This window comes from Petaurus breviceps, unplaced genomic scaffold (assembly GCF_028583685.1).
Source record: "Petaurus breviceps papuanus isolate PSGF00001 unplaced genomic scaffold, PetGlider_PUasm1.0 91041, whole genome shotgun sequence".
Classification (NCBI taxonomy): domain Eukaryota; kingdom Metazoa; phylum Chordata; class Mammalia; order Diprotodontia; family Petauridae; genus Petaurus; species Petaurus breviceps.
In genome coordinates this window covers 43,432,445-43,458,776 of record NW_027187400.1, presented here as the reverse complement: position 1 = coordinate 43,458,776, position 26,332 = coordinate 43,432,445, and the positions used below count along the sequence as shown (strand labels likewise).

Genomic DNA, 26,332 nt, shown 5'->3' with positions numbered 1-26,332 from the left:
GGGCGGGAGGGCGCTGGGTTTGGGGGGGCCCCCCTGGCTCGGGGGAGGGGGGGGGGCAGCGTGCACGATTTTTTTCTCGGCATTTTAATTTTTCTTTAATTTTCCCCGGGCGGGCGGGGGGCGTCCCCGGCGCGCGCGCGGGGCCCGGGCGGCGACCGCGGGGCGGCGAGGGGGGCGGCCCGGGGCGGGCGGGCGGCCATGCGATCAGGCACTGCGCTGACCGGCCCGGCGGCTCGGCCTGCTCTGGGTCCTCCCTGTGCAGCCCGTGCGGGGACGTCTCGGAGACCCCGCGCCGACGGCTGCTCAAACATCACGGTGAGTTTGTTACAATGTAGCAATTTCTCTTTAAATCTCTTAACTCTCCCTACCTGCGAGTCGGGGCTGTGACAGGGCGCCCGAGCCAGGGGGGGGGCCGGGGGGGGCCCCCCCGCCCCCCCCCCGCCGGGAACGGCGCTGCTGCCTTTTCACAGCCTCCCCCACTCCCCCGAGCCAGGGGGGCCCCCCCAAACCCAGCGCCCTCCCGCCCGCCCCCCTCTGCGGCGGCGGCGGCCCCGGCGGCGGGCACACAATGGAGCTTCCGAAAAATGATACATAACGTTCCATCGGGCCGTGGGCCGGCGGGCGGCCCGGGGGGAGGGGAGAGAGCGGAGGGGGGCGCGGGAAAAGGGACTCCCCTCTCCGTGCCCTCCCGAGCCACCCCCCGGAGCCCCCCCTCATCCTCCCTCCGACACCCCCCACCCCGAATTGGGGGCGGAAGAGAAAGAGCTGGGGGGAGGGGGGCGCGGGGAAGCTGGGAGTGTGAGTCGTTAGATGGCCGGACCGGGGAAGTGATTTCTCGGTTGGAGGTGGGAAGCCGTCTTCACCTCTCTCCCGCTCTCCTCCTCCCCTCCCCCTGCCCCTGCCCCCAAACCGAAAACGCTCGGCGGAACGTGGGGCCCCTGGTGAACATTTTGGGGGAGGTGGAACGATGAGGAGGGATCCCTTAGAGGATGGATAAACTCCTCCTCCCACCCCAAACAATAAAACGAGTTGACTTTCTCCTTCCCTCCCCATCTCCAATCTGGCTTGCCAGGGGAGGGAGAAATCTTGAGGGACCCGAGCACCAAGTGCCTGGGAAGGGAAGCCGGGCTGGATCCCCTCCCCCTGCCTTCCCCAGCTCCAGCTTTGTCACCCCCTGAGGGTTTTTTCTGGTGGGGGGAGGGGGGGGACTTGGGGAAAACCAGCGGCTAGTGTTTTTGTTTGTCCCTGGCCCTCCCTGTCACGGCCTTGGGCTCCCAGAGCCGGGAAATGAGTGCGGGGAGATGTCAGGGGGCTGGTGGGGCCAGGGCTCCGAGCCGCTGCTGGTGACCTTTGTTTGACAACTCCTTCCTGAGGTCTGGGCCTGGAAGCCAGCACTGGCCTCCTCGGTCTTCTTCTGCTGCCCAGCCGGTCGGTGGATTCCTTTTTTGGTCCTCGCTGGCTCTCCCTACCCCGTTCTCAAGCCCCTTTTTTTGACTGGAGGGGAGTCAGAGAATTCGGGTCAGCAGACAGTGGTAGCTGGAGCCTGAGCCTGTCTCCCAGTGGGGCTGGAGACTGGCCCCACTTTGGGGGAGGGGGAAGGAAGGACTCTGAGAAATCCCTGCTGCTGTTGGCCTGGGGCACTTCGTGGAGGGACTGACTTGACCTGGGGCCTGGGGTGGGGTGGGGGGGAGAGGGACTCCTTGCCTGGGGCCCCAGCTTATCCCAGCCCTGCTTAGTTAGGCCTTTGTTTTTCTTCTTTGTGGTTTCCACAGCCCCATCCCCATCATTTGGGGGGTATGAAGCTGGGGTGGGTCTCCCAGGCCTGCCAGGCTTATTTCTGCTGGCTGGGACGAGAGCACTCCCCTGGAGTGGAGGAGGACAGGTGTCTGGGAGTCTCCCCCCATGTATCCAGAGGCCGGACCACCGGCTTGGCCAGCCCAGGGCTTTGCCCAGCTCAGCCCCCAGCCCCGTGATTTATGCCTTTAGCCACAGAACTTCACGGGCTAGTTTGGGGGTAGTGGTTAGTGGTTTTGTCATTAACCTCTTGGTGGCTTCTCCTGGAACCTTTATTTTTTTGTTTTTTTTTTTTCCTTTTTTGGCTGGAAGGGATTTCTCAGCAAAAGCTCTGGACACCTGTGACTCCGGTGCATCTTCCCAAAGCCTCCCCTCAGCTTCGATTCCTTTGCTTCTCAGAGTGGGAAAAGGCCAGCTCCCTGGGTAGTGCTGGATGCCATCACTTGAGGACAGTCCCTCCCTGAGGCTGGCCTTGGGGAGTCCTTCCCCCTCTCCCCCATACCTCTTCTACCTGGTTTTCTTATGCCCCCAACTCTTCCTGAAACATTTCATTCCCTTTGCTGGGGTCTGGGGGAGCTGTTTTATCTGGAAGGACAAAATTGCAAGTTGGCTTTAGTGGTCAGTCTGTTGAGAATGAGTTTGATCCCTCCCTCAGTGGCTGGGACAGTTAGTGTTTACAATCAATCTGGGGGGGGGGGGATGAAGAAGCATCAGAAAGAAAATAGTATAAGAAAATCTCTGACCTATGAGTCCAGAGGCCCAAGTTCAAATGCTCCCTTTGCCATTACCCCACTCTGTGACTGGCCAAGTTTGTTCCCGTCTCTGGGCCTCCGTCCCTCCTCTATAGAATGAAGGGGTTGAATCAGATTCTCTTCCAGCCCTGAGGTCCCCGATGATTCTGTGGGCTGGGTGGGGAGGGGCAAAGGTTGGCCGACCAGGCAGGTGCTCTCTTGGAAGCAGGGAGGATGTGGGGAGTGTCTTGTCCTGCCTCAGTTTGCTGGGCGGATAAGGAGAGCACCCCACTTAGCACCCTGCACTGCTCCCCACAATAGTATATAAGAGTAAGCATTGGTCATTCAGACAGACACGGGTCCTACCTTCCCCTGCCCAACTCCTCTGGTGAAAAGACAGCTACCTGGGCTTGGGAAGGGTTCAAGTTAGAGCTGTGTTGGGGGAGCCGGGAATGTGTAGGCCTATGCCTGACAGTTTGGTCTAATGTGGGCCTGACCCTGGGTTTGGAAGCCTGCCCCGGCTCCATCCTTGGCTGGGCCATCTGAAGTAGCAGATAGACATCTACCTAATGAGGGACATTTTACTGGGGTCATGCCTAGAACTGGCAGGGACCTTGGAAGGAAACTGTTCAGTCCAAACCTTGCGCCTTTGCACCTCAGTTCACAGAAGAGGAAGTTGAAATCTAGAGAAGCAGTGATTTTTCAAGGTCTTGCTGTTGGAGTCCCTGGCTCTCTGCCTCCCAATTCTGGGCTCTTTCTAACATCCCAAGGCATCCTAGAGCTGGATGGAGGGCCGTCTGACCTTGGAGTGCTGTCTCAGGCACTGGGCCTTTCTGGGCCTCAGTTTCCTCACCTATAAAATGAAGATGAAAATACCTACCGCCAAGGCTTGTTGCCAGGTGTCAGATGGGATGAAGCAAAGCAGAGGGCGCCCTGGAAATCAGATGTGGCCGATACATTCCCATGATTAGTGTTGTGTGCAGTGCCCCAAGTCAGGCCATAAAGGGAAGGGAGACAGACGAGGGGCCGCTGCCCTCCCATAGCTTACTGTCTGGCCGCTTGGAGGGGCCCTGGCAAGACGCCAGCTGAGTTCAGTTTGTTTCAACAAGCATTTATTAGCTGCCTACTGAATATGTAGCACCACCCTGCAAAGATACAAGGGGGATAGTTTGTACCCTAAGAGTTTCTAGGGTAGGGAGGAGGAAGTGACTACGGGAGAGGGAGGGGAAAACATATAGAGATATTAAGTAAATGCAGAACATATACAAAGTATTTGGGAGGGCTCATAGGATCATAAATTTCCAGCTAGTAGGATCTGGGAGGACATGTCATCCATCCCTCTAATATTTACAGATGAGGAAACTAAGGCTAAGGGTTGTTGTGTTTTTTGGTTTTGTTTCGAAATGATTTGAGTCTGGGTCTTACTGATGCTGAGGATGGGGCTCTCTTTTTCTTGCTTGTCAGCTGCAATAGGGGCTAACACTTGTTCAGAGGAAGCCTTGAAGGGACCTGCCTTTCTCTGGCCTTGGTTTTCTCACCTGTAAAATGAGAAAGTTGTATTAAGTGAGTTCTGAGGTCCCTTCCAGATGGAAATCTGTGATCCCCCCAAAAATGTTGCAGGCATGAGGCACGATGGCCCATGCAAAGGCCTGGAGGTGGGAGATGGGAGGGCTAATTCCGAGTGTGTGTGGGGGGAGGGGCACCCCAATGGAAGATATTTCGTAGGCGAATGTGGCTGGAATGTAGCATTGGAGAGGGGGAGGAATGTGAGATCAGTCTAAGCCAGATTGTGCTGGGCTTGACCCCCACCCAAACACCTCCCCCACACTTGTTCAAGCCTTAATATCCTTCTTTTGGGGGGAGAGACAGAGCCTTGCCTTCTGCTGGGAGATCACAGACTTACAACGAGCCGCCAGGCCCCTTTTCTAATGAACTGTAAGTGATGGAGATCTCCTGCCAGGGTTGGGGGAAGCCCCGGTGGTCTCTGTCTTCCCCTCCAAGGAGTGGCCCTGCTGTTATATGGGCGACCTCCTCCAGGGCCCAGTTTCTTGATCTGTAAAATGGGCATCGTCATATTTCTTTCACCCCGTTCCCTTTTGGGGCGTCTGTGAGGGCTCAGTGGCTGGTCTGAGAAGCCTCATGGGAGAGGCCTGCCCGTTGTCAGGGGTGGGGGTAGGGACGGGGGCAGTGGCAGCCCCATCTTTGGCTCACGTGCCTCAGTTCCAACGGGGAGCAGGAGGGTCCTTTTTTCTTCAGCATCTACTTTGGCTTTGGGTCCTGAGACTGCAGAGGACAGCCCCAAGACTGGGAGTTAATTGGAAACATGAAAACATGGCATTTTCTTTCCTGGCAGTTGTTAGCGCTTCAGGCCCTGGGGGGAGGGAGAGCAGTGTTCCCTGGGACAGATGTAGCTTTCTCCATTGGCATCTGACCATGGGTTCTTCCCAGGGGCCGACCTACGGCTTAGCAGAGGTCACACCTGGCCACAGCCCTCCTTTGTCCTAGGCCCCCAAAAACCTTTTCTGCTTCTGATGCCTGAAATTCCACTAGTAAGAGTTGTGTTCTTTGTCCCTAGTTACAGCGCAGGTACCCCTGAGATGGGCTGCCTGTGAAGTGTAATGAGTCAGTATTTTAAGGGTCTCTGATTTCCTTTCTGAATCTCAATGGATGGGCCATAGATCAGAGCATCTTAGATTTAAAAGTGGAAGGGTTTGTTGTTGAATTGTTTCAGTCATGTCTGACTCCTTTTGGGGTTTTCTTGACTGAGATAGCGGAGAGGTTTGCCATCTCCTCCAGCTTATTTTACAGATGAGGAAACTGAGTCAAACAGAGTTAAAGTGGCTTGCCCAGGTCATACAGCAAGTGTCCAAGGCCAGATCTGAACTGGGGTGTCCTGATTCTAGGCCTAGCTCTCTACCCACCACACCACCCAGCTGCTCAGGAAAGGACCTTAGAGGCCGTCACATTCAAACCCTATATTTCACAGATAAGGAAACTGAGGCCTCAGAAGGGGTGATGTAGCTTTTCCATGTGGCTCAGAGAGGGTTTGAACCCAGGCCTTTCTGACTACAGTCCAGTGTCCCATTCACCACACCCTGTCCCTGATCTTTGTGATGATTTGTGGCAGAAAAAATGATGCCATTTTGGTGACTGATCTTTGGCAGTGAACCCCTCAAAACTTAACTGAGTGCTGGGCCAGGATTCTGGAGGAGCTGGAGTCAGATCCTGTCCCTGATATTTTACCTAGCTCCAGGACCCAGGGCAGGCTGCTTCTCTTCTCAGCCTTAGTGTTCTGACATCTGTGAAAACGGGGATGATGATACGGCATCCACCTGGAAGAGTTATAAGGATGTTCACATGGGTTTAAGTGTGTGTGTGCATGCACACAAGAGTGTGCTGTACATGTCAGTTAGCACTCTTACTGGTCTGGTCCTCAGGGGCTGTCTTTTGCAGGCTCTGAGGGAGCTCGGGGTCATCCAGCTGAGGCTCTGGTAGAGGAAGTCATGTCTATAATCATTCGTCACTCACATTTTTATGGTGCTTTTGTTGTGGTGCTGGTGTTCAATCGTGCCTGACTCTCTGTGAGCCCATTTGGGGTTTTCTTGGCAGAAATACTAGAGGGGTTTGCCATTTCCTTCTTCAGCTCATTTGACATATGAGGAAACTGAGGCCAACAGGGTGAAGTGACTTGCCCAGGGTCACCCGGCTAGTAGGTATCAGAGGGTGGATTTGAACTCAGATCTTCCTGACTGCAGGCCTGGTGCACTATCTGCTGTGTCTTGTGTACTGAGGATTTATTTTCCTTATAGCCATGCTGTGGGATGGGTTGTCTTGTCTAGGATTTTATCCCTGGAAGGAGGAGTGATAACAATGAAAAGGGCCCTGGCCCTGGGATCACAGGACCTGGGTTCAAATCCTGCCTATTGACAAACCTAATAAAGGCTCCCCAGGTCTCAGTTTCCTCATCTGTAAAAGTGAGGAGGTCAGACTAGATGAGGTCCCTTCCATCTATGATCCTATTGTAAGGATAACGAAATTGAGTTTCAGACATTATAGTATCAGATGCCTTTTGTCTCCTAGGGACCTTTCTTGACTGCAGGGTTTGACAAAGAGAAAGAAGATAAAGGCCCTTTTGCCCCTACAGCTGTTCTCTTGGGATACCCCTCCCTGCTGGGCCAGCTCAGCTTCCCCCCGCTTCCTCCAGGAAGCCTTCCTCGCCCAGTGTGTGTTTGAGGGCTCCTTCTCTCTGTCTCTCGCTCTTCTGCCTCCTCTTGTCTCTCTCCCTCCCTCTCTCCTGTCTCTGTCCCCTTCTCTCTCTCCTTCTCCCCCTCCCTTTCTCTCTTCTTCCTATTTCTGTGTTTGTCTCTCCTCTCTCTCTTTTTTCCTCTTCTCTCCTCTTTGCCCCTCTTCTTTCTCTGTCTCTCCTTATTTTCTCTCTCTTTCCCCTTCTTCCTCCTCCTCTCTCTCTCTCTCCCTCTCTCTCTCCTGTCTCTGTCCCTTCTCTCTCTCCCTCTCCCTCTCTCTCCCTCCCTTTCTCTCTTCTTCCTATTTCTCTCTCTTTGCCCCTCCTCTCTTTCTCTGTCTCTCCTTATTTTCTCTCTTTTTCTTCTTCCTCCTCCTCTCTCTCTCTTTCTCTTCTCCTCTCTCTCCCTCTCTCCTCCCACCTTCTCTTTCCCCCTTCCTCCCACCCCTTTTCTCCTCTCCTCCCTCCCCCTTGCTCTCCTTTCCTTGAACTCCTGTGGCTTCGGTACTGTCTGTACTCTTTGCTGGACACTTAGATCACAGATAACAGAGACACTAGACGTTTGAAGCTGAAAGACACCTCAGAACTCAGGGAGGCCAGCCCCTGACTTGGCGGTTGAGGAGGGGACTTCAGTCCCGGCTCTGATACCAGCTAACCGGCAGGGTGACCCTGGGTAAGTCACTTACCTTTGCTGGTAAAGGAGGGGCTCCCTTTCCTCCTCAGATCTGTGACCCAGTGGGCGAAGGTCCCCCTGGTCCTGCTCTTACCCACTGCCTTCCAGCTCTTGTAGGCCTGTGCAAGTGAGACCCAGAGAGAGAAAGTGAGTGAGAGCCTCAATGTGGGCCCTTGGCCTGCAGCATCTTCACCAGGCAGAAGCCTGGCCCGGTCTCTAAGTGGCTGAGCCCTCAGTTACAGGATTAAGGTTAAGATGCCTCTGTTTTCCCCAGCCATGTTCATGGGCCCTGGTTCTGCGCCCTTGCTCTGGGTGCTCCTGGTGCCTTGCATTGTTGTTAGTGAACGCCCATCTCCCCAAGCAGATTGGGATTGCTGTGATCCTGCGTTCCAGGAAGTTGGGGGGTGTAGGTTGGGCTTGGCCAAGACCATCCTTCTCGTCTCCCTAGGGTCGGGATGCCAGTGTGGTGTGGTGGGACCAGCTCCTCCCAGCTCTGCTGGGGCCGGGCTCTGACCGTCACTAGGCCAGTCACTTTCCTCATCTGTGGAATGGTCCCTCTAGCTCCGAGGCCTGATCCAGTCATTTGCAGGTGAGGGAGTGCTGTGTTAATGCTCTGCTTTGCTGTTTTCCTTTTTCACTTGTTAGAGCGTGGGTAATCCCCTGGAGTTGTTTTTCTGTCAGTCACGTTCTCAGACCATCCGTGTAGCTGCCACCTTCCTGGGGATGGGCCCAGATGAGCTTGAATTTTGGTCTCTGGCTTTTCTCTCTTGCTTTCCCTTCATCTTTAGGGAGAAATCTCTCATGGGGGGGGGGCGGGGACAGACTCAAAGGAGGCTTTTTTCCTCCAGCTCTTACTAGCCGTGTAAGCATGGGACAAAGCACTTCCTCTCCCCAGGCCCCAACTTCCTCATCTGTAAAATGGGGGTGAGTGGTGGGAAATAACACTTGTCCTCCCTTCCTCGTGGTCTTGTGGGGAAAGTGCTTTGTAAGCCTTAAAAAGCTTCAGAAAGAAGAATCTCTGGGCTGAATCTGGAACCCTGGCGGAGAACCCCGGCTGCGGGGAGGAGGTGATGCTGTCGGTTAATCATGCAGCTGAGAACCTCCCCACTCCCCCAACAGATATGGTAATAAATTAGAGACATCCTTGTGGACCTTCCCAGCTGTAGGATTCTTGGACAAGGGACCCTGCTTTACAAATAATATCTCGCTATCCCCAAAACAATCTATGGATGAGGAAAGTGAGGTCCACAGAGGTAAAGTGACTTTCCCAGAGTCACACAGTCAAGAAGTACCTGAGGCTGGATTTGAACTCAGGTCTTCCTGACTCAAGGTCCAGTGCTGTATTAGGTGTCCTAGTAGAAGATAAGTGTGGTTGTTGGTATAGGAAGAGGGCCTTTCTTTGGTGGTACTGATCCAGGGAGGACTGAATGATTCCTGTCTTGAAAGGGTTCAAGGTGAAGTTCAGGCCCCCACCCTCATCTTCCTCAGGAAGCCTTTCATGACTCCATGGCAGAATCTTGGAGCAGAAAGAGACTGTCAGAGGGTGACACTCCTGATGAAGCTCAGCTAACATCTGCTTGGTTGTTGCCAGTGCCGGGGAGCTCACTCCTGTCTTTGGATTTGGAGTTTGAATAGGCCTTAGAGAAATCCTCCCCATGTTCACAGATGAGAAAACAGGTGACTTGCCCATGGTGTCCAGGCTCTCCCCCCTCCACACTCATAGAGCAAGACTTTTTAAGTCCTTGGATAACAATGGCTACTTGTACATGGTGCTATAAGGCTTATTTGTTAACTTATTGGCTCCTATCAACAACCAGATCTAGGAGGGAGGTGCTGTTATGATCCCCATTTTACAGATGAGGAAACTGAGGCAGAAAGGCCATGTGACATTCCCAGGGTTATTTGGCTTGTAAATGTCTTGAGGCAGGATTTGAATTCCAGTCTTTACTGTAAGTCCCACATTGCATATAATACACTGCTTGCTTTACCTGGCTAGGTAAATTTTTTTTGGGGGGGGGTCTGTCAACTTGAACGAGGGGAAGGAAAATGGTATTTTCTATACTTTCAATATAATTGATTCATTTTTTAGTCCTTTGTCTTCTGTCTTATGAGTTTAAGCACATCATTCTGAGAAGGGTTCTCTAGGCTTCTCCCAAGTGGGTGGGTCTGTGACAACAAGAACGGATAAGGCTCTGTCCTGGGGCTCCTTAGGATTTGTACCCAGTTTAGCATTTGACCAGGCATGTTCTGTCTTGTTTCTGATAATATGGCCTTCACTGTGTCTTGTGTCCCTGCCTAGATCTTGGGCTTCCTGAGGGCAGGGATACTGCCTTCTCTCTCGTCCCTCTTTTGTTCTGGGGGTGGAACCCTTTGACTGTCAAAAGGCCGCACTTGAGGACCTAGAGGGCCCACATGTGGCCTCAAGGCAGGACCAGATGGATTGCCCAAGGTGATAAGCAGTGTAAATATTGGAGTCAGGATTTGAGTCCAGGGCCTCTGACTGCTTTTGTGCTGGACTTTTTCCTTAGTCTGGTTTGAAAGATAGGACTTGAGCCTAGTTAAAAGCCTGTTCCTGCCTCCCTTCTATCCTGAACTCACTGAGATGTCCCAGAGGTCTTAGCCTTTAAAGCTTACAGAGGGACACCCGGCACTTCATATTAAACGCCCACCATGTGCCAATGCCGGGGACACAAACCCCCCTGCCCTCTTATCTGTATTACTGACCACTGCGCCACACTGCCTTAGGCTTGGCCTTCCTCCCCAGCTGGATTGTAGTGCCCCTAGAGGCCCTGGACAAAGCCTTCTGTTTCTTTGTGTTCTCCTCGCAGTGAACACAGTAGGAGCTCACTCAGGCTTTCCTAAAAGCCTAGCTCTAGAGGTCATCTAGTCCATCATTTTACAGTGGAGGAAACTGAGGCGGGGCTTGATCCCAGGTTCTCTGGCTTCCACTTTCCCTCTGTATCGAATGGTCCCCCTGGAGGTTACCTACTTCATTCCTTGGTTTTTCAGATTCAGGAATAAATTTAGGCCCAGAGGGGTTCTAAGTGCCTGCCGAGGATCTCCATTCTATGGCCCTTGGGGCTTTGTAGTTTACAAAGGTTTAAGGTTTACAGAGCTCATTATTCACTATGTAGAGAGTGTTACAGTATTCCCATTTTACAGATGAAAAGGACTGTGACTTGGCATACAGAGCTGGGATTTGAAGCCACTTAAAATCAGTTCTTTTTGACTCACCCTCCCCACTCTGGGGCATCCTGGTTACAGCCCTTTGGTGTGCTTCTTTCTTCAGGAAAGCACCAGGCCCCAGGGATGATGGCACAGAGTTGTAGCTGGTCAGAGTCCCCCAGGTAGGGGCCAGTGGGCCTGCTTCTCCCAAGGAAGGAATTGGAAGGGTCAGAAGTGAGATGTCTATGCATATTCTGTCCCCCAGCCAAGACTGAGCTCCTAAGCCTAGATTCAGTTGGAATTGCTCGGTCTTGACCCCAGCTTGAGCTGGGTCTGTCCAGGTTGCCGTCCGCCATGGTCAGGAGGCATCTTTGGTTTCCCCACCTGCCTTCCCATGTCTCACCTTCCCAGTGCCCTCCTGCTGCTGGCCCTCTGTCTATCCAGACTCTGCCCTGTCACCACTCTCTAGCCCCTGCCTGATGGACCAGCCTGAGCTCTCGATGTGTCACCTCAGGTGATGGGAGCCTGTGCGGTCACTGCTCCCTTGTCAATAGCTGCCGATGCCTTAGTTCTCATCTCTCCCCTGGGGAATGAGCAGAACATATAGGATGGGCTCCTAATCAAGGCTTTCCCGGGACAGCAGCTTTGACACAAGGAATAGGAAGGTCCTAGCCAGATGGACCTTCAGAGACACTCTCTGTCCCCACATTTGATTTAGTCTGACAACTCAGGGTCGAATCTCAGCATGATTGAACCTTGGCTTGGACATATTCTTTTTCTGATGACACATAAAAAGTCTCCTCTCTCTGTGTTCCCATTGTGTGCTCTATAAAACAGGGCTGGATTTGGTGACCTCCAAGGGTTCCCTTAATTTATCGAGGGGAGAAACTGAGACCCAGAGTTCTCCTAAAGTTCCATGGGCAGTAAGTGACAGAACCAATCTATCAGTAAGCGTTTATTAAGTGCCTACTGTGTGTCGAGCACTGGAGATACACTTGTTTGGTCTTGTCTGGCCCTTTGTGACCAGATTTGGGGGTTTCTTGGCAAAGACACTAGAGTGGGTCACAAAAAGAAGCAAAAGCCAGTTCCTGCCCTCAGGGAGCTTATAGTCTAATGGGGGAAACAATATGTAAACAAATACACCAAAAAACCCTTACTGGATAAATAGTATGTCATAGCAGGAAAACACTAGAATGAAGACAGGTTGGGGAAGACTGGAATAATGGGACTTAAAGGAAGCTGGAGAGGTTAGTAATCTAAGGAGAGAGCTGTTCCAGGCCTGGGGGACAGCCAAAAGAAATGCCTGGAGCCAAGAGGTATTGGCTAGAGAAAGCTTTGGGCTGGAGTCAGGAAGACCAGAGTTCAAATATAGCCTCAGATACTTCCTAGCTGTGTGACCCTGAGCAAGTCACTTAACCACTGCTTCAGTTTCTCCACCCATAAAATGAGGATTCTGAAGCATCTCTCTCCTAGGGCTGTTGTGAGGATCAAATAAAATGTTTTGAGGCACTTAGCATGTGCTTGGCGCATAGTAGGTGTGTAATAAAGTCTCCTTCCTTCTCTTCTTCCAGCACAGACGTTGCATAATTCAGGTAGCACAGTTTGCTTAACCTTTGTCTTGTTGGCGGACTTCTGCTTTGTTTCTGGCCCTTTATTAATCAGTCAATTAGAATGCATTGAGCACCTGCTCTGAGGATTTGGGTATCTGAGAGAGGCCTCCTTGCAGTACACAAGTAAAGTACTTTACCAAACTTTTCTTACAGCCTTTTGTCTCTGACATCACCGCTCTTTCCGGGTCTCCCCCCATTGTTTCCTCCTGACCCTGAAAGAGTTCAGCTCTAGGCTCCCCAGCCTCAGTGCCCTGCTGCCCCGGCCCCTGCTGAAGGCCCTGAGGGGCTGCCTCGGCTCTTCTGCCAGGGAAGGCCTTTTGGGGGAGGGGGGGCGGAGGTTTACAAGTACCACACAGCCTGGGAGGCAAGACCTGTACAGACTTTAGCTCCCACTGCTGTGCTGTTTATAAAGGGCCTAGAGGCTGGTGGCCTTTGTTTTATTGAAGAGGAAATGAGAAGCGCTCAGTGGAACTTGTCTGAGGTCCCAGAGCTGGCCAGCAGCTGAGGACTTGAGGGGCCCAGGTTTGCCTTTGGGGCTGGGGGCTCTCTCCATCCTTCAGGAGCACTGGGGGTGATCCTGGGTTTGGTGTGGGATGGGGGATGGGGCTGGGGTGCCTTAGGGTAAAGGAAGCGGCCTGCTTTGACTTCCCAGCCCTGTACTGGCCACAGTGAATCGGGGAACCAGACGAGTTAGCCTCATAAGTAGATAGGGTATTGGGCTTCTGGAAGACCCAAGTTCAAATCCCACTTTGAATGTGGCCTACTGGTCATTGGGCCAGTAAACATTTTTAAGCACCTGCTGGAACTGGAAAGAATCAGCAGAGGGGGGCATTCCAATTAATCATGGTTGGGAAAGGCAGTTGAAGGAAGCCAGGAGGCAGAAATAAGGAAGGAGTGCATCCTGGGCAGGCACTTATTAAACACCTACTGTGTGCTGTCTCTATGCCTCACTCACTCTTGGCTTCGTCATCTGTAAAATGGGGATAATTCTAGCTCCTACCTCCTGGGGTGGCTGAGGATCGATGCATTAACATTCGATAACGCAAAACAAAGTGTCATATAAAGGTTAGTCATCACTGCTACCACCACCATTGAAAAAGACTTGGAATCTAGAGCTAGAAGAGGGACCCTGAGACCATCTAGTCTAACCCTCCTCATTTTACAGATGAGGAAGCTGAGACCCTGGGACAGTGAGTTGTCCAACAATCCAAGGTTGCATAGGGAGTAAGCATCGGTTGTCCTGAATCCAGGCCTGATGCTCCCTCCTCCGTGCTGCTTAGCTGCCACTAGTCTGTGTAGAGGCCCTGGGGAGCTGGGTTGGAGGGATGGGAAAGGCCTGGAGAGGTAGGGCTGCGCTTGTCTAAGGGCTCGGGAGTCACCAGGAAGGAAGGAGCCTAACGTGTGTGGAGGGCCTGAGGTCAAGGCCTCTTTTAACATTAGAGAATCAGAGATTTAAGTCTAGGAGCCATCAAGTCGGACCTCTGCAGTTTTAGAGGAAAAACTGAGGCCCTGGGAGGTTAAGTGACTGGTCCAGGGTCACATGGCCAGTGAGGGTCTGAGCCAGGATCCAGACCCACTTCTTTCATGGAGGAGCCTGGCTTGAATGGGCCCAGAATCAGGTGCAGAAGGGAGTGTCAGGGCTTAAGATAGATTGGCAGGGTATCGTAGAAGGCCTTGAATTCTACGCCAGCAGTCAGTCTCCACACTGTAGGCAATGGGTAGCTGCCCCAGGGCCTTCCTCAGGTCAGGGGGCAGTGAACTCAGGCCCTGATTTGATTTCCCTTCCAGCTCTGTGGATCTAGGCCACCACAGGATGATGGGTTTAGAATCAGAAGGGTTAGAAGGTGTCAAGTCTTCATTTTACAATTATGGAAACTGAGGCACTGGGATGACTTGTCCAAGGCTGTGTCATTACAGTGTTTTGAGATTTGCAAATCTAGGTGGCACAGTGGATGGAGCCCTGGGCCTGGAGTCAGGAAGACTTGAGTTCTAATATGGCCTCAGACACTTATTGGCAGTGTGACCCTGGGCAAGTCACTTCACCTTGTTGGCCTCAGTTTCCTCATCTGTAGAATGAGCTGGAGAAGGAAATAGCAAAGCACTGCCAAGAAAACCCCAAACGGGGCCACGAAGAGCCCAACACAACTGAAAAAAGGACTGAGCATTTACAGATGAGGAAACTGAGGCCTTGACCAGAGTAGCATGGGCAGTAAGGGTTACAGGTGGGATTTTGGCCCAGATCTCCCTTACCTGAGCTGGTGCTCTTGCTTTGCCTCCCCCCCACCTCCCTGGTACCCACTCTCTGGTGCCAGGCTGCCTCTCCTGAGCTGGAGGGGCCTCGGAGTTGCCTAATGTACCATTTCCATAACAAGTCCTCAGGATTCATTTACATTAGAACATCTGCTTCTTGAGTAGGCAGAGATTTTATTTATTTATTTTTTTTTGGCTTATTTATTTAACTGATGACTGCTGTCCTCATTAGGGGACCCTGGCACATCCTTAAAAGAAAAATCAATCACATTAGCTTTGGAGCCTATTATGAGTTTATCATTGTTTCTCTCATGCCTGGCATATAGTAAGCGCTTAATAAATGCTTGACTGGTCGAAGTAGAGTTCTTGCTTTGTCAGGCTTTCTGACATGCCATCAGCTCTTCACGCCCTCTCCTACTCTTCATCCTTGGCTGCTGGATATCTCTGGGGGACTGGGATGGCGCAGTGAATAGAGCAGCAGGCCTGGCATCAGAAAGACCCGAATTCAAATTCAGCCTCAGACACTAGCTGTGTGACCCTGGGCAAGTCACTTAACCCTGTATGCCTCTGTAAAATGAACTGGAGAAGTAACTAGCAAAGCACTCCAGCATTTCCCCTGAGAACAACTGGAGAACCCACCCTGGGGGGCTTGTGATCATGAGGTTTAAAGCTTGGGAGGGACCTTGGGAGTGATCTGTTTCCATCCTCTGTATTTATGGAGAAACCAACCAGGCCCCTCAGACTGTGGGGAAAGTATCGGTTCTGGAATCCAGGGCCCTGGATTCAGATCCCACCGTGTGACCCCGGGCAGGCCATCTCACCTTCACAGGCCTCCCATTCTACATCTCTATAGGAAGGGGTTGAGACTAGATACTCCCTCCTCCACCCAGATGTCAGCCTGTGATTTGGGGATGCCCCACCCATTGACCTTTCTGCCCAGTCTGGGCTTGGGCCTTTTATAAGCTCCCCCGGCTTCTGTCATCCCAGTGGCTCCAGGCCTAGGGCTTGAGTAGGTAGACCTCCCCCAACCCCTTCAGTTTCCTCTTCTGTAAAATGGGCATGATAGTATAGTATTCCTTATCTCCCAGGGTTCTGTTAAAAATACTTAGTGAATTGTCCAGTGTTGGAGGAGTGGAAGTTATCATCGTGATCAGCTGCTGGATATGAAAGCACTTTAGATAGATCAGCTGCAGCTGGAAGCTTGACGGTGCTTTCAAGGCCTTCACCAGTCCTGTTTTCACCTGCAGCTGAACTTTCCCTGAAACTCAAAGCACCCCCCCCCCCCGATTCTGGTGGCAAAGCCTCAGTCACCCTACCCTGGTAGTGTCAGTCGAGAAGCCTCTGTTGGGGGCCCTTTTCTGGGCACTTTGTGGATTCAGGATAGGATGCTGGCCTCTAGAGCTAAGACACGTAAGTTTCTTTAGATAAGACTCGGTTGGAGATGAGGGCCCCTGGTGGGCACGTCCTTCTAACCTCTGTGCCCAAGGCTTTTTCTCTACAAAAGGGCCAGATGTGTCAGGTCCCATCTAACCAGGCACACGTCATAGGGTGGTTGATTTATAGCTGGATGAGACCTTGGGGACCATAGTCCAACCCCTTCATTTTAGAGAGGAGGAAACCAAAGCCTAGGGACAGTAAGTGACTAATGGAATCATAGATGTAAATCTGGGGGTGGGGGCGGCGGCAGGTGAGATCCATCTTGACCAACTGAGAGAGACCAGTGACCTAGCAAAGCCACAAAAAAGAACCAGGATTGGAACCCGGGTCTTTTGATTCCAAATGTAGCTCTCTCTCTACAGTTGCACTGTTTTAATAGTAACAATGAATCTTTCCTAATTTGTCCATGTTTAAAAGAAAATTTCAACATTTCTAAAATCTTTTGTTATGGTTTTTCAGTCGTGTCCCACGTTTTGTGACTCCCCCTCTTTTTTTTTTTGTTTTGTTTTTGGCAAAGATACTGGAGTGGCTTTCCATTTCCTTCTCCAGCTCATTTTACAGATGAGGAAATGGAGGCAGATAGGGCTAAGTGACTTGCCCAGGGTCACACAGCTAGTAAGTATCTGGGGTTGGATTTGAACTCAGGTCTTCCTGACTCCAGGTCCAATGCTCTACCCACTGCACCACCTAGCTGCCTCTTTTCTAACTAGACCTGTCTACTGGATGCCCCAGAAGGTATTGAGGTGCCCATCCCTGGAGGTCCTGGGCCAGGTAGGATGACCCCACTTTACAGATGTGTTAAAGGTGATTCTTGCGCTGGATTCCTGGCTTGTTGATTGGAAGTTGCTTTCCTTCCATTGCTGAGATTGTGTCGTTCCCATCTGGAATGGGTAGTCCTCTAGAAAGAGCCAATGTGGAAAACTCCTTGCCTAATAGTCATCTTCTCCTCTGGACACTTGAAAATTATCCAGCACCAAATAGGTTGGGGTAGAGAAAAGAGAAAGATTTCAGAGGACCGCTCCTTTTCTGTTTTCGGAGGCAGTCAGGGTTAAGTAACTTGCTCAGGGTCACACAGCCACTAAGTGTCTGAGGCTGAATTTGAACTCAGGTCCTCTGGACTCCAAGGCCTATGCTCTGTCCACTATGGTGCCACCTAGCTACTCCAGGACCAGTCCTTTTCAAACCCTTTTTTAAAAAAGCTTTATTGATGCCCAGTCTCTTCTGCAATATTCCTCCAGCCCCAGCGTTCTCCAGCCAGATCCCCCCATTGCTTTGTCTAGAAGGGGAGACAGGTGTGTTTCCTCTTTTGGCCTTGGAGGCTCGTTGCATCTGATCTCTGTTCGGCTGCTTTGTTGGGTTGGTTTCCCTGACATCACTGTGGTCATCTTGCCTCTTGTCCCCCTGGTTCTGCTGGCTTCTCTCTGCATCACTTCATACTAATCTTCCCAGGTTTCTTTTGGTGAGCTGATAATCCTGTTACATTTGAGGGCCACAGCTGGTTCAGCCCTTCCCAGTGGATGGATGGGCATCACCCAGTTGGTTTCCGGTTCTCTGCTGTCACAAAAAGTGCTGCTGTGATCATTTGGTTGTCTAAGCAGACTTCCTGTCTTGCAGTACCTGCCTGTTAATGCTAAATGCAAGTTTGCCAGCAGGCGTTATTTATTCTGGGGCTCCTTCAGGCCCTGCCCCACAGTACATTGCACAAAGTAGGACAGGGAGAGGGGCTGGACCTTTGAGATCATTGGTACAGGGAAGTAAGTCCCAGGTAAGGAAGCTCCCCCTACTAATGCAAGTCTCCACCTTCTCTGTGACTGAGTGACCCAAAGCACCAAGAGAGTGAGTGCCTTCCTAATGGTATACCGTTTGTAAAGTGCTCAGGATAGTCCCTAGCACATAGTAGGCATTCAATAAATGCTTCTTTTTTCCCCTCCCCCCAAGGACACACGGCCAGGATGTATCAGAGGAAGGGTGTGAGCCCTGTTCCCCTGGACTTTGAGGCCACGTAGCAACGTAGCAAATGGTTTTTGTTTGTTTTGTTTTTTACTTTTTGGAGGGGGGAGGGTAGGGCAGTTGGGGTTAAGTGACTTGCCCAAGGTCACATGGCTAGTTTTTGTGTTTGTGTCTGAGGTCAGATTTGAACTCAGGTCCTCCTGACTCCAGGGCCGGTGCTCTATTCACTGCCACCCCTGTAAATGTTTTTTTTTTTGACTGATTGAATCTCTGAAGGTTCATGAATAATAATAAATTAATAGTAATGGTCAGCATTCATATGGTGCTTTAAAGTTTTCATAGCACTTTACAAATATCTCCTTTGATCCTGAAAACAGTCCTGGGAGGTATGTGTTATTATTAGCCTCATTTACAGATGTGAGAGGTTTTAAGTGACTTGCCCAAGGTCACACCACTAGTACGTATCCAAGGCTGGATTTGAACTCGAGTTTTCCAGACTCCAGGCCCAACACGCTCTATCCACTGTGCTATCTAGCTGGTATTAAAATAGGTCCCGTGTCTGTTACCTACTGGCTGTGTGGTCCTGGATAAATCACTTCCTCTTTTGGTAAAATTAAGAGAGTAGCCTGGATGGTCTTTCTTGTTAGTTCTGGTTCTAAAGTCTACGTGTGGTATACTTTCTCTCCCACCGGCTTGTGCCAGCCTTGTGGTCATGTCCTAAACTCCCTGAAGGCCAGGCCCAGGGCCCAGGTGGAGTGTCCTCAGTGTCTGGCAGAGCATTCCTCAGCATAGATGCTCAGGAAATACTGGTTGAAATGTTCGGTCTTTCTTTGTATCTCCAGTGCTTGGCCCATACTAGGTGTTTAGTAAATGCTATTTATTAATAGCTGACTGAATTCTGCAGGTAGCCTTTGAGGTGAGCATCTCTAACAGGCCCTTGAGGCTCACCTGGGGACATTTGGGAGCCTGGCCTACCTTGGGGAGACAAGGTGGTGGTTTGAAGCAGGTGGAGCTAACTTTGTGGGATCTGACTCAGGTCAGAGCAGAGGTGGCCAGCTCCCCTGTCTGGGAGGTTGGAGCCAGTGTGTGGGCTGAGCCCTTGGAGATGGGGTTTGAGGGCATTCCAGGTGTGCAAAAGCATGGTGGGGAGAGATCAGCCTGGCCTGGAGACCAGAGGCCAGACCAGCTTGGCTAGAGAGCATTAGTAACTAGCACGAGAGGCAGTGTGGCCCAGTGAGGAGAGCCTAGTCCCAGCTCTGACCCCCTGCTGGCCGTGTGTGGGCTTTGGGGAGCCACGCCACTCCTCAGTGTCCCAGGTAGCTCTCCCGGGTTGCAGAGGAAGGAGCCATTGGCAGAGGGCGTCACCCTGAATGAAGTCTGATTCCTTCCTTATCTCTGGAGGCTGTGGTCCCACCTGGCTTTGCTGTTTACTGATTTTGAGGTAGAAGGGACCTCTTGAGTTCATCAAGTCATTTGACCCTTTCATTTTACAAGTGGGGAAGCTGAGGCCCGGGGCCCTCAAGGTCCTATGGAGGGTGACAGTACAGTGTCTGGTGGGGCTCGGCATCCTCATCATTGCTACTGTTCCAGTTCTCATTTTGGATTCAGGAGAATTCAGAGAGAGCGGCCCGGGTGAAGCTGTCATTCTGTTCAGTGTTTGGGGGCAGATGGTCGTGCAGGTGGATCCGGTGACTGAATGAAAAATGTTGGGCTGTGAACTCATCGTCTGTCTCAAGGCTCCCTGGCAGCATCCTGGGTGACGCGAGCCACACGCTATTCACCTCATTCCCACGCGGCTCCTGTTTCTTCTGAGGAGCGTGGTGGGGGCGGCTAATGGAGCTGTGTCTCACTGTGCCCATCTCGTTTGGTCCCACAGGACCCTTGGGATAGAGGAGGACCATAGGCTCAGAGGGGAAAAGGGACTTCCCCAGAGTCACACAGCTGGGCGAGGCGCCCAGATCCCCTGCTTCCAGGTGAAGCTATCTTTGCTCATTGCTCGACGCCCCTGTCCTGGCCACTCGCCATCCTGGCCAAACACGCGGTCCCCGTCCTGGCTGCTCGCGTGGCCCCTGTCCTGGCTGAACATGCGGCCCCCGTCCTGGCCGCTCGCATGGCCCCTGTCCTGGCTGAACACGCGGCCCCCATCCTGGCCGCTCGCATGGCCCCTGTCCTGGCTGAACACGCGGGCCCCGACCTGGCCGCTTACCGTCCTGGCCAAACACATGGCCCCCATCCTGGCTGAACGCAGTGATTTGATTGCGGCAGGGCTGATGACGGACAGTCTCCAGGTCCACTGTTCCTATTTCTACTAACCCTTCATACCTCTCTGAGTGGTGTTGGCACAGTGGGTAGAGTGCTCTGGGCAGACTTGAGTTTAAATCTGATCTTGGACCCTTGCCAGCTGTGGGACCCCTTTGGCCCTCAGTTTCCTCATCTACAAGGTGGGGATAATAATATCACTTACCTCCCAGAGTAGTCATGAAGATCCAGCGAGTTGACATACATGAGGCTCTTGGCAAACCCTAACGAGCCATAGACATGCCAGTGATTACTAAAGGCTTAGCAGTGTCTTTTGTATTTTATTTTTATTATTTTGATGTCTTTTGTATTTTAAACCAGTTATTTCCTCATATGCCTCCATCCTTAATCTTATTAACTTATTACTAATTGCATATATTAATAAGGAAACAGTTAATGACAATCAAGTATCTCCTCGTCAGTGCATACAGCGTTCTGCACCCTTGGTCCCCCACCTTTCTGCTGAGGGGAGGAGGCAAATGTTATTTCCTCACCAGTTGGGTTAGTTTTTAGTGTTGCTTTTTTGTTTACATTCTTTTGCTGGTTTTACTTTCTTAGCCCTAGGTCCATTCAGACAAGGCTTGTCATGTTTCTCTAAATTCCTCATATTCATTGTTTCTTATGGCGCAATAATTTTCCAGCCTCTTAAAAAAAATCAATTTTGTCGAGGAGCCAAAGGAAATAGAGGAGGCAGCCAGCCCCCTGCCTTCCAGAAGCCTTGGCCTGCCTTGGGGAGACAAGGTGGTGGTTTGAAGCAGGTGGAAAACAATATGAGCTAACTTTGCGGGATCTGACTCGGGTCAGAGCAGAGATGGCCAGCTCCCCTGTTTGGGAGGTCAGAGCCAGGGGCTGAGCACTTGGAAGTGGGGTTTGAGTGGAAGAGACAAGAGGGCATTCCAGGTGTACAAAAGCATGGTGGAGAGAGATCAACTCAGCCTGGGGGAAAGAGGATACAGTGGAGGGAGAGGAAATGGGGCATGAGTTTGGGTCTGTCTGGTGGGGCCGGATTGTCAAGTTCCATAAGGCAATAGGGAGTTATAGTTGTTTCTTGAGCCAAGGAGTAATATGTGACTGAAAGATGAATTTGGTGGCCTGTGCAGGATGGTCTGGAACTGGTAGAAACTAAAAGCAGAATTTTTTTTTTTTTTTGCTTTTTGGAGGGCAGTTGGGGTTAAGTGACTTGCCCAAGGTCACACAGCTAGTTTTTGTGTTAAGTGTCTGAGGCCAGATTTGAACTCAGGTCCTCCTCACTCCAGGGCTGGTGCTCTATTCACTGTGCCACCTAGCCTCCCCTAAAGGTTGATTTTTTAAACAGAAAGCAGAAGCTAGATGGAAACTAGATTCAAGTCCTGACTCTGCTGTTTGTTTTTTAGCTGTGGGACCACAGGCAAGGCATTTCAGTTTTTTTGAGTCCCATATTTGTCGTTGGCTAGTCACTATTTACCTCCCTGGGTGACCCAAGCATTTTTAAACCTTAAAGTACTAGAGAGATGTGATTTGCTATTACCATAAAGCTGAATACTGAACTGGAAGGCAGAAGGCCTGAGTTCACATCTCCCACCTCCATGTTTTTGCACAGGCTGTGCCCATGCCCTCCCTTTTTACTTCCTTCTCTTGGAATCCCTAGCTTGTTCCAGGCTTGGCTTAAGTGCACCTGTCCAGAGACTGTCAGATTACATACACGTTTCCCTCCAGAGAATGTTAGTTCCTTGAGGGCCGGCCCTCTACATGCTTTGTTTTTGTATCTCTAGCATTTTAGCACAGGGCCTGGGAAACACAGCAGGCATTTGATAAATGCTGGTTGAATTAAATGGTGGAACTGGCCCAAATCGAATCTCAGCTCTGGCATAAAAGCCATGTGAGCTCTGGGCCAAGTCTCTCCCCTTTCTGGGCCTTGTTTTCTCCAAGTGTGAAGTGAGGGGTTTGAGAGCCTCAGTCCTTCCTTTGTGAAATGGGAGTCATAATGGACATCTCCTTCTTGGAGATGATGGGAGCTCGATGAGATGGGCAGAGCTTTTGGGGAACTTTCTGGCACTGTAAACAGAAGCTGCCGTGATTCAGTTTAGCCTGGCTTCATTGAGACTCCCACTTGGGCTCCTCTGCTCGGTCCTAGGCCCCCTGGGGAAGGCACAGTGAAGCCATCAGCTCCTGGGGGGATGGACCAGCTCTACCCACTGGAAACCATCCTCTTTCCTGAGCATGTATTAAGCCCCTACTATGTGTCTGGCTCTGTGTTAGGCCCTGGGGATTCACAGACAGAGAGTGTCTGCTCAGTTTGGGAGAACTACAATACACACACACACACATACACACACACACACACACACACATTCTCTTTCTGTGTCTCCAAAGTCTTAGTGAAATTTGGAAGCTTAAGGCCGAACTAAGACTTTTGGGACACCTTGCCCATACAAAGTAGGTTTAAAAAGTAATTTTTGGGGAGCGGCTAGGTGGTACAGTGAATAGAGCACCGGTCCTGGAGTCAGGAGGACCTGAGTTCAAATGCGGCCTCAGATACTTAACACATACTAGCCATGTGACCTTGGGCAAGTCACTTAACCCTAATTGCCCCTCCAAAAAAACCCCCAACAACAAAAAAGGTAAATTTTGGGAGAGGAGACTGACTGGGGGTGGGGATCAAGTGACCGGCTTTGGGGTGGGGTAGGAGGAGAGGAATCAGGAAAGGAAGTACTGTCTGACTTGAGGCAAGAAGCTAGGGATTCTGAAAGAGGGGAGGAAGGAGGGAGGGCATTCCAGGTGGAGAGAACAGGCCTTGCAAAGGCCCAGCAGTGGGAGAAGTGGGACTGACTAGTAACCTGCCTTGGCAGATGAGGGTTGAGGGAGCAGATGCCAGCGAAGCCAGAGCCCCTGGGATATTGAGAGATGGCATGGGGGTCTTCAAATAGGGGAAGGGTCTTCTTGTGGAAGAGGATTTGTACTTGAGAGTAGAATTGGGGGTGGGGCAGGGAGAGATGGGATTGGGTGGAGAGGCAGAATTAGGCCTGATATCTAGGGGAGCGGGGACCCCAGGAACAGAATGGGGAAATAAAGCCACATGATCACTGGGGCATTGGCCCCTGAGAAAAGGAGCGATGCAGCTCTGGCTTTCCTTGGAGCCGTGTGTTGAGGAGGGGGCCATGTCTGCAGAATGCTGCATACCTTGACCAGTAGGGGTGCTTTACCTGCTGCTTGCTTGGGTCTTTGCTGTTTTTTTTTTGTTTTGTTTTGTTACCAGGGGATGGCCCTGGGTGTGGGTAGCGGGATGGTGGGGTCTGGCCAGTGATAGCTGTGATTTAAAACAAGGCTTCAGCCAAACTTTACTGAAAAGCAGTAAATAAGAAATGGCCAGGTCATATTAAGAGGCTGTGGGTTCTTCCTCCTTCCAGGTCATCTGCTGGAGGCTAGATAGTCATAGGCTCATTGGTTTAGAGCTGGAAGGGAACTCAGAGGCCTTTTAGTATTTGACAAATGAGGAAACCAAGGCCCAGGGAGGTTAAGTGAATTGTCCAAGATCACGAGGTCCTGTGGGGGGGAGGATTTGAACCTTTGGAGTGAGTGCCCAAGATGTTAGAGGAGGGGATTTGTGTTCAGACCAGAGGGTGGCCCCGGAGGCCCCTTCTGGCCCCGAGGCTGTGTGATTTTGCTGGAGGAGGAATCCAGAGGCCAGGAGATGGATGGGAGGCGTTCCTGGACAAGGCAGAGGCTCACTGGAGAGCCCAGCTCCGGGCAACTCCCACCGGGGACAGCCAACGGCTGCTTCTTCCAGAGGTCTGCCTGTAGCCCTGGACTTTTATTAGCATCAGTGTGTTCCCAAGGACTGATGGCTGGAAGCCTGTGTGCTAGCTAGCTTGCTCACTCCTTTGCAGCAAATCAGAATTGACCCTGGCACCGAATAGGAGAACCTGGGCCAGAAACCCAGCAGGAGGTCAGGGACGGTTGGTCGTGAGCCATCTGAAAAAAAAAAAATAAAACAAAACACCCTGATTCACCAAAAATCCCAGGAAGGGATTGCCTCCAAGCCCGCGGGATCCGAAGCAAGTCTCCTGCCCACAGTGTATCTGAACGTGGCCCCCTTCAAAACCAGAGGGCTGCCTCCCAGGTCTGCACTGTGTGGCCAGAATCTTAAGAGATGGCTATGCCTCCCTCCTCCTGGCCCTCCCCCTCCCGGGCCTTTCTCCCCTCCTGCCTCTCCTCATCTGATCTTGGAGCCAGAAGGCTTGGGTTGGAATCTTGCCCGGGTGAGCCTCTCAGCCTCAGTTTCCTTCTCCATAAAATGGGGGTGATCCCACTCGTACTCATTACCCCATGCCTACAGGATCATAGATTTTGCCCTGGAAATGAGCTGAGGGGCCCTCAAATAAGGTATGATCATAGTGATAGATTTGCAAAGTGCTTTTTTTGTGTGTTATCTCGTCTAATAGATGTCCAGTGCTCTGGGAACCTTAAAGCGCTACATGTCCAGTCTCCTCAGTTTATACAGGGGGAAACTGAGGAACAGGCAGCTTGGTACAGAGTGCTGGCCCTGGAGTCAGGAGGACCTGAATTCAAATCTGGTCTCAGACACTAGCTGTATGATCCTGGGCAAGTCCCTTAACCTGTTTGCCTCAGTTTCTCATCTGCAAAATGGTAATTGGACTAGAAAAGGTCTCACTGAAAATTCTGCCTTCTCCAGAGATCCCTACTGGTGAACAATGCCCTCTTCCCTCTCTTCACAAATTTTCCCCCCAGTGGAGACTGAGGCAGGGCCTCTGCAAGCCTGTTCTTTAGCCTGTGCTGCCCCCCTGCCCCCCTTTTTTCTTTGAAGGGGCTCTGTTGATGTTGTCATCCTTTGCCCCCAGTGTCTTTGCATGGCCCATCTGCATGTGGACTGGCTACTTCAGGTCTCCCTTCAGACTGTGAGCCCCTTGAGGGTGCTGGGCCCTGCGGGCCAGCGCTTGGTCAGCAATGCCTGGGCCATGGGACGCCAGTGCTTTTGGGCCCACTGGCCCCCCTTTCCCCGATGTCTAGGAGTCAGCCCTGAACTCTGAGGTGCAGACCCCCCCTTCCAGCCTCTAGAGCACTCATTGGGAGCCCAGCTGGTCTTGAAGGCCCCCAGAACGTGGGCCCTGGCGTGACTCAGTAGAGAGGGCAGGAGGCCAGCCTGACTCTGAGAGGGGCCGTCCCCCACTTCCACCTCACAGCTCAGAGCCCTGCTTCAGGAGGAGTGCTCGCCTGGTCCTGACGCTCCCAGCCCCTTCCCTGGGACGTGGCTCTTTGGACGTGGCCTCTCTGGACGTGGCCTGTATATTCGTGTTTATAGCTTGGCTCCCAGATGAGCATGGGAGCTTCTTGAAGGCAGGGACCGTCTGACTTTTTTTTCCCTTGGCACCGTCAGCACTCAGGATTGTCTTGGCAGAGATACTGGAGTACTTTGCCATTTCCTTCTCCTGCTTATTTTACAGATGAGGAAACTGAGGCAAGTAGGATTCAGTGACTTGCCCAGGGTCACACAGCTAGTGAGTGTCTGAGGCTGGATCTGAACTCCAGAAGAGATCTGAACTCCACCTTAGCGGCCCCTCACCTAACACCTCGGCTGGTTTGGAGGTTTTGGGTTTTTTTAAAAATCGAGGACTTTCCCCCCTTTGCCTTTTGTTTTGATGTTACTGGAAATGCCCATCCTTCCCGGTCCACCTCCCTTCCCCTGCATGGAGCCCCACCTCAGGATTGTGCCACGGTACCCCAGATGGTGACCCCGGGCTGTCAGTGTGTCTCCCCTCTGAGGGGAAAAGGTGCTTCATTGTCTGTCGCTGGAGTCACTTCACGGGGGTGGTCTTGTGTGCACGGTGAGAGGCATCGCATAGATTGGGGCTGGGTGTGGGGTTTTTTTGGTCCAACCTCTTCATCTTATAGATAAAGAAACTGAGTCAAAGAGTGGTTACCCAAAGTCACACACACTCCTCGAGCCATGACTTTCTCTCTGTTTAGTTCTCCCCTGCTCCTCCTTTCCTTCCCCCTTCTGCCTCCCAGAATCCTGCCCTCTGCCTCCCCTTTCCCCTTCTCCCCATCCCCTTTTCCCCTTCCTCTTCCCAGAATCCTGCCCTCTGCCCCCCCTTTTCCCTTCTCCCCATCCCCTTTCCCCCTTCTGCCTCCCAGAATCCTGCCCTCTGCTCCCCCTTTCCCCCTTCCTCCTCCCAGAATCCTG

The 26,332-nt window shown here is 51.8% G+C and overlaps 1 protein-coding gene across 1 annotated transcript in view; it reads left to right on the top strand.

Moving 5' to 3' along the window:
- The first annotated feature begins 231 nt into the window (after window positions 1-231).
- BICRA (BRD4 interacting chromatin remodeling complex associated protein) overlaps window positions 232-26,332 on the top strand; it is a 61,561-nt gene continuing 35,460 nt past the window's right edge. Inside the window, exon 1 of the mRNA XM_069079529.1 lies at window positions 232-315. The gene's annotated coding sequence lies outside the window, so the exon portion shown is untranslated. The remainder of the gene's footprint in view (window positions 316-26,332) is intronic.